Source organism: Cupressus sempervirens, chromosome 11 (genome assembly GCF_028749045.1).
Source record: "Cupressus sempervirens isolate cs-2001-9-10 chromosome 11, ASM2874904v1, whole genome shotgun sequence".
Lineage (NCBI taxonomy): Eukaryota > Viridiplantae > Streptophyta > Pinopsida > Cupressales > Cupressaceae > Cupressus > Cupressus sempervirens.
In genome coordinates this window covers 441,107,686-441,127,157 of record NC_143128.1, presented here as the reverse complement: position 1 = coordinate 441,127,157, position 19,472 = coordinate 441,107,686, and the positions used below count along the sequence as shown (strand labels likewise).

General features: G+C 34.4%; 1 pseudogene; it reads right to left on the bottom strand.

The window, feature by feature from the left end:
* LOC149530313 (uncharacterized) overlaps positions 1–15,947 on the bottom strand; it is a 34,954-nt pseudogene extending 19,007 nt beyond the window's left edge.
* Positions 15,948–19,472: the final 3,525 nt, after the last annotated feature.

The window sequence follows — 19,472 nt, the reverse complement described above, 5'->3', positions numbered from 1 at the left end:
TCTGGCTATTTTCCCTTGAATTTATCAATGATCTTAGTGACTAGAGATGCATCTAGAAAATCTAAGGCCTCACACTTGTCCTTCACTTTTTTCCTGTAGTTGCCCACCTTGATGCTAGTCTTTGCAAAATCTTTGAGTTTTACATCTAAATCTAATAATGCTTCTTCCATTCTTAATGCTTACTTGATGTCATCATCAATAGAAGCTTCTTCAAAAGTCTTCCAAAATTTCTCAACTACAACCTCTACCTTTATCAATTTATCCCTTGCATCATCCTCAAAAATGTCTAAACACGTATCACTATAATGCGTCTCCACCTCCAAAATTTACTCTTGGGTTTAATCCTTGAGCTTATGAATCTTCACATGTAATGTCTCCATTGCTTTATTTCCATCCACAATTTTCTCTATCCAATAATCAATTTCATCTAACTCCTCTACCATATATGCTTCCATTAACATCTGGTACCTTTGGTCCTTGATTGACTGTAATGCTTGTAAGTCCTTGACCCAGGTATGTACTTTTTCCATCAAACTAAAATCTTGATTCAAAATAGCCACTAGCCTATACACATTATCCTACATATGGTATAAAAACTTCAAATTTCCTTTTATAATATGTACACCTTTCTCTTCAAAACTTTCTTACCATTGCTGACAAGCTCTCAAAAAAGGATCTAACTTCATTGATTCCTTATCCCTTTTCTCTAATGCTACATTGAAAGTTTCCTTGGGATGTTTAGGATCTAAGGGACTAGAAACTTCACTTAGATATCCTTTTAGGATCACATTCTATCTCTAAAGTGTTATCAATTATCTTTAATTCCTTTTATCACCATTAACTTAGCTATGTCCAATGTAGGTTTCCCAAGCATGATCTCGTTGATTTGATAATCTCTTGGAGTTAATTTTTCAACATCTTCATTTAGAGGAGGGATAGCCACATGAGAAATTAAGTCCTAGTTCTAAACACTCATATTTAAGGCTAATGCCTATGCATCCTTTGGTGGTGACTTAGGCTTACTGAGAACTTCAATAAATTCCATCCTATCCTCTTCCTTAGTAGTGAATTGCTGCCCCTTGTTTCTTATCACTTCTCTTCTCAGCCATCTTGGAACATGCTTTGCTAGGGATTTTCCTTTTGAAGATGAAGGAATTTTCTCTACTATGCTCTTGCCCTTATCTCTCCTCTATGGAGTCTTCTCCTTTATGAGAGATCCATACTGGGAGTCTCTATATCTATGAAGTCCATAACTCTCACCTCTATGTCTTGGGAAGTTTGCTAAGGATACTCACGTATTTTTTATTCCTTCAACACTTCATTGGTAGATACTTGTTGTGGCTCTTCCTTTGGTTCTACTTGAACCTATTATTCTTCATTGTTTGGAGGAAGGGGAGTAACTTAACCTTTATCCACACAAAACGTAACTTGATTTGGTGATAGTGAAGCTATTTAAGGTCCTTATATCTATGGTGGCAACTAAATCCAATTTGCCTATTGAGGTTGATTAGTTGGAGTGTATCTTATTTTGTCCCACACCAATTTAGTGCCAATGAGCATAAAATCAAAATCTAACATCTAAAAGAAATTAGTACCCTCGCCCTCCTATTCATCAATCCCTTTCTACATTTCATTCTCTGATGTTGTAGACTAAATGGGTTTCTTAGGAATGGATAGTGGTGTAATTGTGGAGCTTCTTCTCCATTCTAGTACTGTGGCTCTTGTGAGACAAGTCCTTTAGTTCAAAGGAAGGTTGTCCTCTTTGTCCTCATCATTCTCTTCTTCCTCTCCTTCTTCTAGGATAACTTTAAGGACTGATGGGAAGGGATAAATTTCTCCCAATGAACTTTTGTTTCCTCTTAAATGAAGTCTTAATCTTTCTTCTCTTAGGAGTGAAAGGGGAGGCTTGTACTTTGTGTTGAGGCAAAGACACCTCTTGCACTTCATTTTCAGCTTCTCCTTGTGTTTGTTTAGTTGATGGCACTTGTGGATTTTCTTGGGCTCGTATGGCTTCCACATTCTTCGATCCTTATACATTTTCTACCTCAAGCTATGGTGGTGCATGAGTGACTCCCTCCTCTAGCTCATCTTGTTTGGGAGAAGTCCTCTTCCTCTTACTCTTACCCTTTTGAGCCCTATAATACCCAACTTCTCTATCAAGTTGGAGCACTACTTTTGGCCTTACAGGGGATTGAGTTGTAATTGTAGGCACTATAACCTTAGCTCCTTGACCTCTTGCTAGGTAGACCTTAGTGTGGAAGACTACCACTTGAGGAATTGGATCTAGTTTGAAAGGTATTTTGATCCAATCCTTTTCCAGTTTAATGATATGCCTAGCTTGGTGATTAATATTTGATTTTACTTCCTTATCAACCTTTGCATTCATAATGGGTCGATCACTAATCTTGTTCCTATTGAACAATGGATCAAGGACATCTTTAGTATCCTACTGCACAACCTTAAAAGGAACCTTGATCTCTAAATAATTGGTTGCTAGATAGAGAGTCATCCTACAATAATACCTTATTCAAATATCGTAGTCATCTATTGCATTCATCAAGTGGTCCTTAATTGCATCTTCATGCTGAAATGTCTTACTAGCTAAGCATTGCACTCTTTTGATGTTATTAAAATAGGTTTGAGGAGAACTATACTCATCCAAAGGATATTGATCCCACTTAGACTCAAAAGATGGAATATCCTATTTCCAAACCACACTAAACAATCTTATAGTAATGGGCCACACCCAAGTTATTTTATGTTGCTTTCTAACTCTATTGTAGGTAGGCAAGAGTTGTTGAGTGATCTCTAGCAATACAAGTTTGTCACTTGGATACCTAGGGAGCTTTTGGGGATTAATAGTTGTACCTACTACCCTAGATGTAGTAGGCTCCAACCTCTAATATCTTTGCAACTACCTCTTTTGACATCCTCTTCATATAATCCCCTTAAATTAACCAAATTATTGTGAATATAAAAACATCATTCACTATCATATATTCCTTGCTATGCTTTGAAGGCCTTTTCTTCACCAACTAAGGATATAATATATAGTGCCATGCATTTGCATGTTGCATACTACCCTTTTTAAACAGTCTTGGATAATCTATCACACTTGTAGCTAATAAGTATACCAAATATGATGTCATACAAAACTTTTGATTATTCTTAACTACCACTAGTTTCTCATCCAAGTTCTCGCTAAGAATGTAAGACCAATCAATTTGCATCTCTATCATTTTGATAGTTTCAATAAAATGCACCATCCATATATTCAAGTATCCCAATGCTAGCAAACCCATGACTCTACTCAAGAGTATTATAGAATATCCAATATCTTCCTTCATGTAGCCTCTCATCATGTCAACTTTTGCTACTTTACACCCTAGAAGATTCTTCTCAATGAGATACTAGGACTAAATGATTTCAGATGCTTCCTCAACATGTTTCTTGTACCATCTTTTTGCTTGGTGATAGATCAATCTAATGAACTGATCTACCCTCAAAAGATGAAACACCTTCTCTATGTTCTTGGGTTGGACATCTAGGAGACGCTCTCTAGTTATACTCTTCACAACCCTTTCTTCAGAAACATAGTTCTAAACAAGTGTCATAATTAGTTCTAAAGATTGTATAGATGTTGGGTGTGATGTTGTGCTAACAAGTCCTCATCGGATCAAAGTAGATATCATTGGAGATTTTTTGGTGGGATTTTTTCACAATATTAGGAATGTGCTCAAATCTATGTGACCAAGTTCAATGTCCTAGATCTCTTAATAATCATATTGAAAGTGATGGATCTCTAAATAGTCATCTTGAAAGTGCAACTTGGTCAGAACACCTTGAAACTTGAACATCACATATTTTGGAACCATCTTTGCAGCAAGTGAGGATGATGAAGAGGCCACTGAATCTACACAAAAAGAATGCATATGATTCTAAAGTTGAAGAAATATTGATTAATTCAAACCCTAATACAAACATGAACAAATCTAAGAAATTGTAATTGTTTGAAAACACCTTAAAAACTAAATTTAGCCCTAGAAATGCAAAAAAAATACACACCTGATGTATCTCTCAGGTGTGCTAGGTGCACTTTTATCTTTATTAAAACTCTAATACATAAGGATGTGCACTAGCACACCTCATGGGGTGCACTTGGTGTGCACCTTATGGAGTTTTTCAATGCACTTAGGAGTTTTAAAGGTGTGCAACTATGCACCTTTACTTAGGTATGAGTATTTTTAAATTCTAAATTCAAGACTAAAAGTTCCCTATTACTATAAGAAACATCCATTCCTCAATTGGTATAAGAAACAAAATCTTTGAATTTTTTTGACAAATAAATATCTCTTCCCAAAAATTGAAACCAAAAGAAAGGTTAGTAAGATATGTCAAGATAAAATCTTGAGTGCATCTACCCCTTAGACTACCACAACTTTGAAAAAAAACACACAACTAAAAGAAAAAAAAAACACAACCAAAAAGAAAAAAACTTGCACAAATATATATATTTTAAATCTTTTAGGCTTCAAGGTAATGCTTCAAAAATTTCCCATTGACTGGCAATGGAACCAATTCTGCCTGTAAGGAACTTAGCCTAAAGGATTTTTCTCCCAAAATTTCCACAATCTGATAAGGACCAATCCACAAGCATTGAAACTTAGGGTGACTGCTTGGCTTTTCTTTTGCCTTGTCCCAGAGTAGAATAAGGTCAGATTTTCTAAAATACATTATCATGGCCCTCTTGTCAAACCACCTCTTGATGACCACTTGATGTTTTGCTATATGCTCCAAAGCAGCTACCTATTTCTCATCCATCTCTAAAAGATTCATCAATCTGAGTTGTACTCTGTCAGCATCTTTAGCATTGAATCCCAAGGTTAAGTGGGAATAATGGTTCTTGTCCATAGACAAGAAAATATGGAGATGTTCCTAGATTATTTTTGACCCTAACTCAGTTTGTCCATAATGTATATTTGAGTTGTGTATGCCAATCATTAGGATTGTCCTTTAAAAAACATCTTATTATTGTGATCGAGTTCTTGTTCATACATTTAGCCACACCATTTCCTTGTGGATAATAATTTGAAGAGAATTTGATAATAACCTAATTTTCTAGCACCCATTGAGTTGGTAATATTGATGCAAAAGCTTATTGTTATCGCACACTAGGAGAATGGCATCCCAAATCTAGTAATAATGTGTTCTTCCAAGAAATCCATAAACACCTTAGCCATGTAATTTCTAAATATCTCTGCTTCTATCTAGTACATACAATAATCAGTAGTTGTGAGAATAAAATTGTACATAGTTGATGATGGTGGGTTCACTAGACCAAAAAAATCTAGCCCCCACTTTATGAAGGGGCATATCTTGAACACAAGTTGTAATGGCATTGCAATATGTCTTTCTCTATTAGCACTAGTCTAAAAAATATGACAAGTACACATGTGTTCAAAATTATCTTTGAATATAGTGGGCTAAAAATAACTTTATCTTAAAATCATATGAGTAGTTGCTTTTGTTGAACCATGCCCTGTACCATACTTATTGTGAAATTGTTCTAAAACCTCTTTTACTTCCTTACATCCTAAACACCTTAAGTAAATACCTTCATAGTTCCTTTTGTATAATTTTCTATCATGCATCATGTAGGATTCACACTTAATTTTGAGTCCCCTACACCATTAACTATTCATCCAACTGGGACACTAATTTTGTGAAAAATAGTAAACAATATCCTAGTACCAGACATCTATTATTACAACTTGATCAATATCAACTTGAGAATACTACAATTTTCTTTTGATCGTCTACATCTATTTTACCATCAAACCAAAATTTATTTTCATCTTCAATTTGGTTATCTTCTATCATTTTCAATAATCCTTGGCATCTTACTAATTTCATGGGTTGAATCTCTAAACCAAATTCTTGAAGGATTGGCATCTGTATCCCTTCTCTTTCACCAAGTTCATTTTGCATCAACAATGTCTTAACCACTAGATTAGGCACAACCACATATACCTTGCTCCTTAGTATATAATGGTAGAACTTATTTACCACCTTGATTAAAGAAAAATACCAATTTTCAAGGTTAGAATAGTTTAACTCAACATTCTTCAAAGGGAAACTCATAAAGGCAATCGGCCTTTCATATTACTTTTCCTACGTCTAGATAAGAATCCCAACACACAAATGTTTTGAAGCAAAAGAGTATATTTTGAAGGATAGTCCATAGTCTAGACTTAGTAGTACTGAGGCCATGGAAATAGCCACTTTGATATTCTCAAATCATTTCTTAATCTTTGGAACCCATTCTATTTTAGCTCCCTTTTTGAGTAAATCATTAAGTGTATGAACTATCTCTACAAATATGCTTATGAATTTTTGCACAAAATTTATCTTCCCAAAGAAAGACTTAAGTTCTTTTTGACAATGAGGAGGTGATAACTTTAGAATAGCTTCAATTCTATCAAGATCAATGGATATTCTTTCTTCAAAAATTATATGTCCCAGGATCTTTCCTTTAGTAACCCCAAACAAACATTTCTTTGGATTGAGGGATATGTCATATTTGTGACATCTATTAAATATCTTCCTTAAATCAGCAATATGAGTGTTTTAATCCTTTGAAGGGAAAGTTAAATTATCCATGTAGGTGACTATACCCTTGTTTATTAATCCCTTAAAAGCTTCATCAATGGCTCATTGAAATGTAGCCCCTGCATTAATCAGCCTAGAAGGCATTCTTCTATAAGAAAAAGTTCCCCATTTAGTCATGAAGGTTTTCTTCAACCTATCATCTTCATCAACCATTACTTGATTATATCCTGAATATCCATCTAAGAAAGATGTCATCTTTGAACCATTAACAAATTGTAGAACTTCATCTAGTGATCGAAAAGACTAATTGTCCTTTTGAGATGCAAGGCTTAAATAATGAAAATATATGCAAAGATGAATCTCTTCAATCTTTTTCCAAATAGGAACCAAGTTAGCCACCCACATAGAATGGAAAATGGGGAATATTATCTTGGCATCAAGCAAATTCTTAACTTCCTTCATTATCAGTGGTTCAATAATAGGATTAATAGGCTTGTCTTTGTCAGAAAGGCTTTGCATCAAGTTTCAATAGAATGTCATGCATAATAATCTCAGGATCATATTTTTTTAGCTCTTCATAACTCTAAGTAATGACATCCCTATACTCTCTAAGTAATTTCAAAATATCTTCCCTTTCTTTCACATTGCATGCCTTTTCAATCCTTACCATTCTAGGATCTTTATCAATACCCAAATTGTATGAATCACAATCCTTGATCCTTTTTACTTTGACCATTCTTCTACTAAGAGCTAATTCATCATGATAAAAAATACATTCCAACTCAACCATTTCCATAGGAATAGTGTTGGTTTTTAAGTTTAAGATCCAATATTCATCTTCAAGTTCATCATTTTTAGATTTTTTGTCTAGAGTATCATCAATCTCCTGTCCTTTAATGTGGCCATTGCACATGATAAATTTGTGTATATGTTGATCATCCTAAAAGACTTGGAAGTTTGTAGCATTATCCAAGATAGATGGAGAAATAACCAATTTATCTTAAAATATTTTTAATTTAGCTAAAATAGCGAGGGCATTTGCTATCATGTTTTTCCTCCTCAGAATATATTTTATATTCAAAGCCTCAAAATCATCCATCAAATCCCATACTCTTTTCTTGTAAGAAAGAAACCTCTTATCATTATGGGAGTATACTAATTTCACTTATCTTATAGCTAGCTAAGAATCTCCCTTGAAAATGAGAGATGTGATTCCTTTCTCCAATGCAAAAAGAAGTCCTCAGATCAATGCTTTGTATTCTACAACATTATTAGTATATTTAAATTGTAATTGATATGTTGTATAGAAATACTTACCTTTTGGGTTGATTAACTCAATACTTGCATTGGCTCCTAATTTGTATTTGGAGCCATTGAAGTGAAGTGTTTAGATTGGATCTTCTTTGGGCTTTCTAACCTTATGCTTATTTTTCCTTAGCTTCACTTTTTCTTGGGCATGAAAAGATTTTTTTTGGGAATCCACTATAGTTTTTCACAGGGTGGACTTGATGATTTTCCATTGTTACTCCTCAATACAGAAATTGTATGTTTTTCTTGTTATTCCTAAATGTCCCCTATCAATTCTATAATTCCATTCACTTTGGGCTTAGGATGGATGACCACTAAAGTCCATCCTTGACCTTTCATGTATCATCTTCTTCTTTGAACTTTGATCATTCCTGGTGGATAAGAAGACAAACCTCCACTGTCTAAAGAGGTATCATTGTATCATGCATTTAGATCTTCAATTTACTTTTCAAACTTTTCCACAAATTAATATTTGTTTATAGGACTTTGATTTTTTGCAAGTTCATCTTTTGGAATGTTACCACTCTTTACTTCCATCATCTGAGTCAATACCTTAGTGACTGCTTACTAGCACAATGAACATTTGAAATCTGAATGACTAACTTTATGCAATCAAAAAAATCTTGGGAGAAGAAAGATATTGAGGTCAGCTTCTTCTCCTAAAAATTGCAAGTTAGGCACCATGTTGTCTATGAACTGTGTTACAATCTCATCCTTTGGGATTGAAATCCTAGATTTTTCACCTTGTTCATATGATATTTTGGTTGAAGTTGTATCAAAAGCCATCACCTTGCAAGAGCCCAAATCTATTTGTACGAATGCCACCTCATTTGAAGCATTATATTCTATAATCATTGTTTTTAGTTTTGGCTCTATTTCTATCTTGATTGATTGTTCAAACCTTTCCATGGTAACCATAACTGAGTAAAATCTGTAGAAAACCATCTTCTTAGGCATTTTGTCCATTCTCTACTTAGTAGTATTCTATATGTTTTTGGAATATCAACCACATGTATATCGATGATGTCTTGAATTTGGGAATCAATTTTCAACTATATTTGAACATCTTTCAACACACCAATGACTTTCACCTCTATTTTATTGAATTGTGCCACTATTCGGTTGGAGGGCTAAGGAGTGACTCCTAACCTTTATGCTATCGATAGTGGCATAAGATTACAAGAGGCCCCTAAATAAATTCAAAAATTATGAAGATTCTTCCCATATATCTTAATGCTAAGAAAAAATGGGGGCACCTCAACCGTGTCTTTAAACATAGTTGGCATTGCCTTTGAAGCATTGACTTGTTGAGATACTATCTTTTGAGGAATAATATTTGTATTGTGGGGTTCCTTTGTATGATCAAGAGTTTGCATTAGTGCCTCTCATTGATGGGGACAATTTTGTAGCATATCAAATATAGACATGTTGGCCTTTGTTCATTTCAAATATTCCACCACACTATAGTTTTCTATAGTCCAAGTAGGATTTTTCAAGGTTGTTGGCATATTCCCTTGATTCTAATTTTTTGGTCCTCCATATGGTGGCCTAAATATTACCAAATTATTACTCACTCTCAGATCAGGAGGATTTGGTTGTAATGTTGGAAGAATTCCATTTGTTATAGTTTCTTTTCTACTTTTCATATTGTAAGTATTTCGATCATTATTGTGAAAAGAAAGCATTTGTTTAGGCTAAATGTCTGGTTCCCAAATGAATGGAAAAGAGAATTCTTCATTGACTATTTGTTCCTATGCATTTTTTTTTAGAATTGTAAGATTCTAGTAGCATAACATTAAATTGTATAGGAGGGACATTGTCATTTTCTTGTGAATTCTGAGTCATGTCTTGATTTCCATTGTAGTATGAGCCATCATCATTAGATGCATTTTGACCATCATCATACTGGTTGATATCCACATACTGAACTATTATCTACAAGAATGCTTCTATTGTTCAGATGAGTGTTCCATTGTTGATTTTATCTTTGGATGCCATTGTTACAATTAGGAGGATTGAAAATTTTTCCTCCATCATTGCTTATCGTATTGTTGTTTCCAACAAAATTCCTATTGTAGTTCTGATTGTAATTATTGTTGTTGTAAGGACCAACATTGTTTCTTTGGAATTTTTTGTTTTGTCCTTGTGAGAACCTCAAGTGAGTGAGCTCATTGTTCATTTGTGACATGGTCTTCTTCATTTGACCAAACTTGGAGGCAAAACTATTGTTTGCCTGAGTAGAAGTTGTTGCCTTTTGCTCAAAGAAAGCAAAATTTGGAGGTTCATACCCTGGATATGTTAAAGTGGGGTTTTGCAAAGTGGGTGTCTATTATAATGGAGCTGGATTCATAGGTATGCATTGGCTAGGCATCATAGGTGCTCTGATAGGATATGTTGGCATTGTGATAATAGCTTGAGCTAGAAGCATCAATTCTCCTCCATTAGGATTGGCTTTCTTAGTAAAGGTAATTGCTTCTATGAAGACTTTATCCAACATGTCAATATTTTTTGAAAGAATTCTTCTTAGAAAAATGGCAATAAGATGGTCCATAGCATTCAGATAAATCTGAATAGTAGCTTCAACTAGTATGGTGTATGACATTTCTAGCTTGCAGTATGCCATATGAAAGCAATGGTTGAAGTGTGGAACCATCTCAATTGGGTCCCTTTTGATTGATATGAATTGTTGATGTATCACAACTAGGTTGATGAAGGTTTTTAATTGTTCCAAGAACAATTTTTCAAAAGTATCCTAGTCTCCAATACATCTAGGTGGAAAATTAACATACCAACTAAAGGGATCTTCCCCCAAAAAGTAGGGGAATAAGTGAAGAACCACATTCTCATTAGCAATCTACTTTCAATTGAAAATTTTCTTGAATACCTTGATGTGATCTTTAGTAGTTTGGGTATCTCCATAGATAAAACTTGGGCAAAACTTCTTAGGATTCTTAGGAAGATCATTAAGTATACCTATCAAGTTAACTGGTGAGTCTACAACATTTTCAAAAAAGGCAATCAAAGGATTAAGTGGAATGATGAGTGGTTTTTGTGGAGGCAGAACTATTAGAGGATTTAGAGGAATGTTGGGTGGTTGTTGTGGAGGTGGAATTAAAGAAGATGACAAAATTTTGAATGGAAGTGGTAGAATTTGGGGGATTCCTTTGTCACTGTGAGGCTTACAAAAATGGCTAAGCTTGAGGCACTCATGTGTACTTGCTAAAGATCTTAAAGCTCACTGAGATTGGGATGATGGATTAGAATCCTCAAGTTTGCATCAAAATTGAAAAAAATGCAACTCAAAGGAAGTACACTTTTTCTCAAAATAAAGGCACACCTTGGAAGATGGCACACCTTGGAAGATAGTGCACCCATCACACTTGTGCACTTGGTAGACTTGTGCACTTGGCGCACCTCAAAAGCTCAAAAAAAAAATTGAACTTGTAAAAAATGTAGAATTTTCAAATTGCAAGTTTTTTTTTCTATTCCGAATGTTAAGGCCATCCTTCTAGTGCCACACTTGTTGAGCTATCATTTTGCATGATGCTTAACAATAGGAATCCTTTCAAAATCCTCTCTTGGAAAGTTGATCTAGGATCAACTCCAAGGTTCTAAGTGATCTTGTGATCTATTGGATTCAACTTAGTTGAAGATAAATTTGAATGTTCATGAGGAGGCCTTTGCTAGTTTTAAATGATTCAGATAAGATGTAGAATTTGCTTTCTATCTCAAAAGAATAAGACACACAAAAAAAAATATATTTTTATATTTTTTTTTTTTATGATAAATGCAATCTAAAAATGCAACTATGTGAATTCCTAATTTAACCAAGGGATTAGTAAAACAAATAATGAATATAGGGTAACAAGAAATTTAAGCAAATAACATGAAAATTAAAATCCTAATGGACATAAGCCATAGAAACAACACATATATGAATTAAGACTTTGAAAAGATCAATAGGTAACCAATAAAAATAGGAGCAATGCTTCCTTAATTCCACTAATGCAATCGTCGATGGGAATTTAGTATCTGTAAGATGTTTCACTTGTCATCAAATTGCAAGGCCATGGGAAGAGTGCTCATGTGAGACAAAAAGCTATCCAGGAACAATATGATGATCTCTTCTCAAACTAAGTACATCAGTAGAATTTGTAGACATGTAAGAAATGCTAGAATTAAAAGTTCACACAACTAGAATAACACAATAAAGCTATTGGCTCAATTACATTCCATGAACATATATTCACAAAATATAACACTCTTGGGCAAGAATCACTACACTCCAAATGCGAGCACCAACAACATATATTATTGCATCAAAATAATGGCAGCATAGAATATATATTACATTCCCAAATTTATAAGAAATTTTCTTCTTAATTTGTGTTGAGAGTGAGAGATATCTTTATGCAAACATATGCTTCTAAACTAATAAAATAAATCTAATTATGTATAAACTAACTCTCCAATAGGTTCTTAGTAGGACTTCATCCATATTTATATCATTAAATGGATGCATAAGCCTTTAAATGTCTTAAAACTAAGAAAGCATGAGAAAATAAGAAGAAAGCCATTAGTTGATGTAGAAGTGTTTGGAAGTGCCAAAAATAGAAGCTCCATATTCACTAGGTGTTTGTAGAAGTTAAAATGTTGTTAGAATGCATTTTTGATGCATGAAAAGCTCTAAACTTAGAACTAGTAGTTAACTATTGGTGCACCTCTGAAAAAGTGCACCTGTGCACCTCAGAAGTAGGTTCTAAAAATGCAAAATTTTACCAAGTGTGAAAACTGAAGTTTGGGCTTTTGGATTTTGTTACCCTTTATAACAGAGCTATGTCTGGGTATTTGCCCTTGAATTTCTCAATAATCTCAGTGACTAGAGTTGTATCTAGAAAATCTAAGGCCTCATACCTGTCCTTCACTTTCTGCCTATAGTTGCCCACCTTGATGCAAGTATCTGTAAAATATTTGAGTTTTAAATCTAAATCTAATAAGGCTTCTTCCATTCTAAATGCTTGCTTGATGTCATCATCATTAGAAGCTTCTTCAAAAGTCTTCTAAAATTGATCAACTAATACCTCTAATTTTGTCAATTAATCCCTTGCATCGTCCTAAAATATGTCTAAACACACATCACAATAATGCTTCTCTACCTCCAAAATTTTCTCTTGGGTTTAATCCTTTAGCTTATGAATCTCTATATATAATGTCTCCATTACTTTATTACCACCTAAAATTTTCTCTATCTAGTCATCAATTTTATCTAACTCCTCTACCATATATACTTCCATTAACATCTAGTACCTTTGGCCCTTGATTAACTATAATGCTTATAAGTCCTTGCCCTAGTTATGTATTTTTTCTATCAAACCAAAATCTTGATTCAAAATTTCCACTAGCCTATTTGCATTATCTTGCATATGGTGTACACACTTCAGATTTCCTTGTATAATTTATACACCTTTCTCTTCAAAAATTTCTCACCATTTCTAAAAAGCTCACAAAAATAGATCTAATTGCACTGATTCGTTATCCCTTTTCTCCAATGTTGCATTCAAAGTTTCCTCAGGAGGTTCAGAATCTAAGGGACCAACAACTTTGCTTAGATATCCTTTTAGGATCTCATTTTCTCTCTAAAGTGTTATCAATTTTTCCCCATCCTATTCTAAGCACTTAAACACTTCTTTAATTCCTATTGTTACCATCAAATTAGCCAAGTCCAACATAGGTTTCCCAAGATTGACCTCCCTAATTTGATAATCTCTTGTAGTCAATTCTTCAACATCTAAATTCAAAGGAGAGATAGCCACATGAGAAAATAAGTCCTATTTTGATCACTCATAATGAAGGCTAATGCCCATGCAACCTTTGGTGGTGAGTTAGGCTTCCTTGGCACTTTGATCAATACCATCCTATCTTATTCCTCAGTAGTGAATTATTGAGAGATCCATACCAGGAGTCTCTATATCCATGGAGTCCATAGTTCTCACCTTGTGTCATGGGAAGTTTGCTAAGAATACTCACTTATTTGTCATTCCTTCGACACTTCATTGGTAGATACTTGTTGTGGCTCTTCCTTTGGTTTTTCTTGAACCTATTCTTCTTTATTGTTTGGAGGAAAGGGAGTAATTGAACCTTTATCCATGCAAAATTTAACCTAATTTGGTGATGGTGGAACTATTTAAGGTCCTTGTATCTGAGGTGGAAACTAACTCCAATCCTCCTATTGAGGTTGATTAGTTGGAGTGTCTCTTATTTTTTACCCTACCAATTTAGTGCCAATGGGCATAAAATCAAAATTTGACATCTGAAAGGCATCAGTAACCTTGCCCTCTTATTCATCAATCTATTCCTACATTTCATCCTCTAATGTTGTAGACTAAATGGGTTTCTTAGGAATGGATATATGTGTAATTGTGGAGCTTCTTCTCTATTCCAATTCTACCACTCTCATGAGACAAGTTTTGGTTCAAAGGAAGGTTATCCTCTTTTTCCTCATCATCCTCCTCTTCCTCTCCTTCTTTTGGGATAGCTTCTAGGACTAAGAGGAAGAGAATAAATCTCCTAATGACCTTTTGTCTCCTCTTAACTAAAGTCTTAATCTTTGTTCTCTTAGGAGTGGGAGGGGAGGCTTGTACTTCTTGTTGAGGTGGAGAAACGTCTTGCACTTTAGTTTCAACTTCTCCTTGCCCTTGTTTAGTTGGTGGCACTTGAGGATTGTCTTGGGCTTGTGTGTCTTCCACATTCTCTAAGCCTTGTACTTTTTCTTCCTTAGATTGAGGTAGTGCATGAGTGACTCCATCTTCTAGCTCAACTTTTTTTGGGGAATTCCTCTTCCTCTTACCTTTACCCTTTTGAGCCCTCTAATACCCAACTTCTCTATCAAGTTGGTGCACTATTTTTGGCCTTATAGGGGACTGAGCTATAAATTTAAGCACTATAACCTTAGCTCCTCAATCTCTTGTTGGGTGGGTTGGCATGTGGAAGACTACCACTTGAGGAATTGGATCCAATTTGAAAGGTTTTTTAATCCAATCCTTTTTCAGTTTAATAATGTTCCTGGCTCGATGATTAATGTTTGAATTTTCTTCCTCATCAACCTCAACATTCATAATGGGTTGATCACCAATCTTGTCCCTATTGAACAATGGATCAAGGAAATCTTTAGTATCCTATTGCACAACCTTTAAAGGAACCTTGATCTATAAAGCATTGGTTGCCAGATAGAGAGTCATCCCACAATAATCCCTTATTTAGATATCATAGTCATCTACTATGTTCATCTAGTGGTCCTCAATTTCATCTTCATGCTAAGATGTCTTACCAGCTAGTACTACACTCTTCTGATGTTATTAAAATAGGGCCAAGGAGAATTATACTCATCCAAAGGATATTGATCCTACTCAAACTTAAAAGATGGAATATCTTATTTCTGAACCACACTAAATAGTCCTATAGTAATGGGCCACACCTAGGTTATTTTATGTTTCTTTCTAACTTTTTCATAGGCAAGCAAGAGTTGTTGAGTGATCTCTAATAGTAAAAGTCTATCACTTGGATACCTAGGAAGCTTTTTACGATTGAAAGTTGTACCCAGTACCCTGGATGTAGTAGGCTCCAACCTCTGATATCTTTGCAACTACCTCTTCTTACATCCTCTTTGCATAATCCTCTTTAATGAACTAGATTATTATGAATATAAAAGAATCATTCACTATCATGTATTCCTTTCTATGCTTTGGAAGCCTTTTCTTCACTAGTTGAGGATATACTATATAGGGCCATGCATTTGCATCTTACATACTCACCTTTTTAAACAATCCTGGATAATTTTTCATCCTTGCACCTAACAAGTATACTAAATATGATGTCATATAGAAGTTCCAATTATTCTTAACCACCACCAATTGCTCACCTAAGTTATCACTAAGAACAAAAGCCCAATCAATTGGCATCTCCACTGTTTTGATAGTTTCAATAAAATGCACCATCCATATATTCAGGTGCCTCGATGTTGGCAACCCCATGGCTCTACTCAAGGGTATGATAGAATATCCAATATCTTCCTTCATGTATCCTCTTGTCATGTCAAATTTTCTTGCTTTACACCCTAGAGGAGTCTTCTCAATGAGATAAGAGGACTAAATGATTTTAGATGCTTCCTCAACATGTTCCCTATACCATCTTTTTGCTTGGTGATAGGTCAATCTGACGAACTGATCTACCCTTTGAAGATGAAAAACCTTCTCTATGTTCTTGGGTTGGAGATCTAGGAAAATCTCTCTAGTTATACTCTTTACAACCCTTTCTTTAGAAATATAGTTCTCAATAAGTGTCGTAATTAGCTTTGAAGACTGTATAGATGTTGGGTGTGATGCTACACTAACAAATCCTAATTGGGTCAAAGTAGATATCTTTGGAGATCTTTTGGTGAGCTTGTTGCACAATACTAGGAATGTCCTCAAATCTATGTGACCAAGTTTAGTGTCCTAGATCTTTGAATAGTCATCTTCAAAGCATGACTTGGTTGGAACACCTTAAAACTTGAACACCACAAGTTTTGGAAACATCTTTGTAGCAAGGGAGGACGATGAAGAAGCCATTGAATCTACAAAAAAAGAATTCATATTAGTCTAAAGTTGAAGAAATATCAATTAATTTTAACCCTAATATAGACACGAATGGGACCTAGAAATTGTAATTACTCAAAAACACCTAAAAAACTAAATTTAACCCTAGAAATGCAAAAAAATGTGCAACTAGCACACCTTTGAGGTACGCTAGGTGCACTTTTATCTTTATAAAAACTCTAATACATAAGGATGTGCACCAGTGCACCTCATGGGGTGCACCTTATGGGGTTTTTCAATGCACTTAGGAGTTTTAAAGATGCACAATTGCCCACCTAAATAGGTGCACAACTATGCACCTTTATGTAGGTGTGAGTAATTTTAAAGGTTTCTTAAAGTTTTTTTTTTTTTGTAAGGTTTTCCAAAGAAAAAATAAGGTGCACAATTACACACCTACACTTAGTGTTTTAATTTTTTTTTGTTTTGTGAATGCAAGTAAAGCAAAGGAGACAAGGTGGGGATGATGTGCACCTCAACTAGTGTGTTGTTGCAAAAGGCTAAAACTCAAAAGTAAGAATGAAGTGGGAAGGGGAGGACACCCCAAATTTTTATAGACCTGGGACCCTAGTGCATCTATTGGAGGTGCACATCTATGCAACTGTGCTGGTGCACTGTTATGCACTTTCCTATAGTGACTGCTTTCTTAAGATGTTTTAGCACATAAGCACACCTAAGGAGGTACAATAGGTGCACATTTTTATTTGCAAAAAGATGACTTTTTCCCTTTGATGATAAATTCTAGACTTTGGGTTTTCAAACCAGGACCTAGATTTCATTAGAAACACTAGATAAAACCCTAAAAAAGACTCAGACCATGGACTAGGGATCCAAAAAGCCAAAAAATAAAGTAGGGGGTCCCCATTTCTAGCTAAAATGGGGTGTGCATTGTGAAACAACAATAAGTGCAAGGTTCTTAAGAGTGCAAGTACATAATGACAATATAACACCAACATGAGAGTCTAAGATTATGAGAGAGTGAGGAGAAGGCCTCCCTTTAAAGATAAATGGACAAATTAAGGGGAAATATCAAGGATGCATAATGAGTCCCATGTTGATTTTATGCACAAGAATCTCACATGAGTAAGATCAACGATTATGTTTAAGAGGTAAAAGATGTGTGGAGGAGAATTAAAATTATTTTGAAAATAGAGATTCATCTCAATAAAAAAGTGTGTCCCTCATGTGTAGACAAAAATTCTTTTTCTTTTAATTTTTAAAATAGGAAGATGCTTTTATGTGCACATAGGGATATAGTGGGATTTAATTTAATTAAAATGGTACACATTATTTTAATTAAATAAGACTTATGATAAAGTGGTCAAACCATAGGATAAAATTAAATAAATAGTAAAGTGATGCTTTTTTATCGACAAATTACTGAACCTTATATATTATATAATAACACAAATAAAATTACAAATATCTCCACTCGAGCGAGCACTAGTATGAAATAACATAGAAGAAAACCTCCAATATTTCCCAAAACCAAGGTCCTATATAGGTACGTTCTTAAAAGGGGCATACCCAAGTTTCTATTTTTTATGAAGGTAAAAGAACTAGGAATTTTTGAAATTAGATAGCTTAATTGAGTGAATTACAATTATCCTTAAGATAATAATGAGAAAACTACAATCTTGCTACCAGATTCTCACCTACAACTTAATATTTTAAATTCTCTACAATCTATCTCTTATTCTTCAATAAAATCCACTTCTAGTTTTTAAATAATTAGAAAAAATGTAGTGTTGATTAGATTAGAGAGAAGAGAGATTGAATTTATAATTAACCAACATCTTATGCTAAAAGAGTATCTTATGTTGATATTCATAATTTGTAAATAAACACCTTATTGATTTAGGGTTAGGACTAGACTGGAAGCAAATATATATACAAAACTAATGTATACTAGGTGGGAAGAAAACATACCATAGACAGAACAAAACAAAACCTACCTATCAGATTAGTGCCAACCCAGAGATAGCCCAACTAAGGAAAAAACAAAAGAATAAAATCTACATATATAAAAGTAAAGAACCAAAATAACTACAACAAAAATCTAGGGAAAAGGGCCCTAGATAACCCCCTACCAAATAAAATAAGAGGTTAAGAGTCCACCCAATTTTTAAAGAAATAATGATGATGTCAGCTGCTTTATCCAAATCTTTTTTCATGGAGCCTAGTGGAAAGATGAAAGTTTTTTTCTCTTAGCTAGATTTGAACAAATTTGGCAAATAGAAATCTAGATTGTTGATATCATCAAAATCTACCCCTAGTTTGATATGGGCATCAAAATTATAAAGATAATGAAGGAACCAATTCTTGTCTTAGTCTTCCATAATCCCTCTCCACCGAAGAAAATAGATGATGCTTGCTTCCATCTTTGGCCGTTCTTGATAAAATTAAATATCTCCTCTAAATTATTCTCCTTATACTACTAGTTTTCCATGTCATAAGTGATCCACAACTATTGATCTACCCTTGGTAGATGGAAGACCTTCTCAATATATTGTGGCCTTATGTCCAACACAATTTCTCTCATCACACTGTTAACCACATATTGTGCAAGTATGTAATGGTGAGCTAGAGTCATTATCATCTTATAGGACTAGATGAGAATTCACATTCACTAGCCTACTCTTGATAAACACTCACACTATTGTCAATCTTTTCTTGTTTTAAAAAATAATAATTGTAGGATTGCATTGCAATTGATATGCCCTTTGGTGTAGAGCACCTAACTCACATTCATCTATATGTTTGTAATAAGGTTTAGGGATAGATCTAATGATCTCCCTATGACCCATCCATTTTGTAAGGACACAAGACCCCCTGGTGTGATTATAAACCTTGGGCATCATTTGGTCCTAATGGGTGATATTTTAATCATTTTATGTCTTTTAGAGCATGTCTTTGGGGGTTGGA